The 2,220-nt window shown below is 41.2% G+C and overlaps 1 non-coding gene across 1 annotated transcript; it reads right to left on the bottom strand.

Annotated features, from left to right (window-relative positions):
* Positions 1 to 894: 894 nt before the first annotated feature.
* LOC112763085 (small nucleolar RNA R71) lies at positions 895 to 1,002 on the bottom strand. Its single transcript, XR_003182818.1, has one exon. It is a non-coding gene; the product is annotated as a small nucleolar RNA R71 (small nucleolar RNA).
* Between the last annotated feature and the right edge of the window lie 1,218 nt (positions 1,003 to 2,220).

Raw genomic sequence — 2,220 nt, 5'->3', positions numbered from 1 at the left:
ACCACATCTTTTTCAAAATAGTTTTCAATCAAATCTTTTTGATTTCTAATTTCAAAATCTTTTTCAAAAATCACTTGATTTCTTTTCCACTTTCATTTTCGAAAATTTAGTAATGTTTTTCAAAAATGTTTTCAAATTTTCTACTTAATTTTCGAAAATCACTTCCCTCCTTCTCACATCCTTCTATTTATGGACTAACACTATCCCTTAATGCAAAATTCGAACTCCATATCCTTTGATAAGTTCGAATTTTCTACTTCTGTCTTCTACTCTTCTTTTCATCTGACACTTCAAGGAATCTCTATACTGTGACATAGAGGATTCCACATTTCTTGTTCTCCTCTCTTTCTTATGAGCAGGAGCAAAGACAAAGGCATTCTTGTTGAGGCTGATCCTGAACCTGAAAGGACCTTGAAGAGAAAGCTCAGAGAAGCCAAAGCACAACTCTCTTTAGAGCACCTAACCGAATTCTTCAAAGAAGAAGAACAAATGGCAGCCGAAAACAACAACACTGCCAACAATGCAAGGAAGGTGCTGGGTGACTTTACTGCACCTACTCCCGACTTCTATGGGAGAAGCATCTCTATCCCTGCCATTGGAGCAAACAACTTTGAGCTTAAGCCTCAATTAGTTTCTCTAATGCAACAGAATTGCAAGTTCCATGGACTTCCACTGGAAGATCCTCATCAGTTTTTAGCTGAGTTCTTGCAAATCTGTGACACAGTCAAGACTAATGGGGTTGACCCTGAGGTCTACAGACTTATGCTATTCCCTTTTGCTGTAAGAGACAGAGCTAGAACATGGTTGGACTCTCAACCTAAAGAAAGCCTGGACTCTTGGGAAAAGCTAGTCAATGCCTTCTTGGCAAAGTTCTTTCCACCTCAAAAATTGAGTAAGCTTAGAGTGGAAGTCCAAACCTTCAGACAGAAGGAAGGAGAATCCCTCTATGAAGCTTGGGAAAGATACAAACAATTAATCAGAAAATGTCCCTCTAACATGCTTTTTGAATGGAGCATCATAGGTATTTTCTATGATGGTCTCTCTGAACTGTCCAAGATGTCTTTGGATAGCTCTGCTGGAGGCTCTCTTCATCTGAAGAAGACGCCTGCAGAGGCTCAGGAACTGATTGAAATGGTTGCAAATAACCAATTCATGTACACTTCTGAAAGAAATCCTGTGAACAATGGGACTAGTCAGAAGAAAGGAGTTCTTGAAATTGACACTCTGAATGCCATTTTGGCTCAGAACAAAATATTGACTCAACAAGTCAATATGATTTCTCAAAGTCTGTCTGGAATGCAAAATGCACCAAGCAGTACTAAGGAAGCTTCATCTGAGGAAGAAGCTTATGATCCTGAGAATCCTTCAATGGAAGAGGTGAATTACATGGGAGAACCCTATGGAAACACCTACAATCCTTCATGGAGGAATCATCCAAATCTCTCATGGAAGGATCAACAGAGACCTCAACAAGGTTTCAATAACAATAATGGTGGAAGAAGCAGGTTTAGCAATAGTAAGCCTTTTCCATCATCTTCTCAGCAACAGACAGAGAGCTCTAAGCAGAATACCTCTGACTTAGCAACAATGGTCTCTGATCTAATCAAAACCACTCAAAGTTTCATGACTGAAACAAGGTCCTCCATCAGAAATTTGGAAGGACAAGTGGGTCAGCTGAGCAAGAAAATTACTGAACTCCCTCCTAGTACTCTTCCAAGCAATACAGAAGAAAATCCAAAAGGAGAGTGCAAGGCCATCAACATGGCCGAATTTTGGGAGGAAGAAGAGGCAGTGAACGCCACTGAGGAAGGCCTCACTGGGCGTCCACTGGCCTCCAATGAGTTCCCCAATGAGGAACCATGGGAATCTGAGGCTCAAAATGAGACCATAGAGATTCCATTGGACTTACTTCTGCCATTCATGAGCTCTGATGAGTATTCTTCCTCTGAAGAGGATGAGTATGTCACTGAAGAGCAAGTTGCTAAATACCTTGGAGCAATCATGAAGCTAAATGACAAGTTATTTGGAAATGAGACTTGGGAGGATGAACCCCCTTTGCTCACCAAAGAACTAGATGACTTGTCTAGGCAGAAACTGCCTCAAAAGAGGCAGGATCCTGGGAAGTTTTCTATACCTTGTACCATAGGCACCATGACCTTCAAGAAGGCCTTGTGTGACTTAGGGTCAAGTGTAAACCTCATGCCCCTCTCTGTAATGGAG

This window comes from Arachis hypogaea, chromosome 2 (assembly GCF_003086295.3).
Source record: "Arachis hypogaea cultivar Tifrunner chromosome 2, arahy.Tifrunner.gnm2.J5K5, whole genome shotgun sequence".
Lineage (NCBI taxonomy): Eukaryota > Viridiplantae > Streptophyta > Magnoliopsida > Fabales > Fabaceae > Arachis > Arachis hypogaea.
Note: the sequence above shows the minus strand (reverse complement) of the source record. Positions and strands in the feature narration are given on the sequence as shown.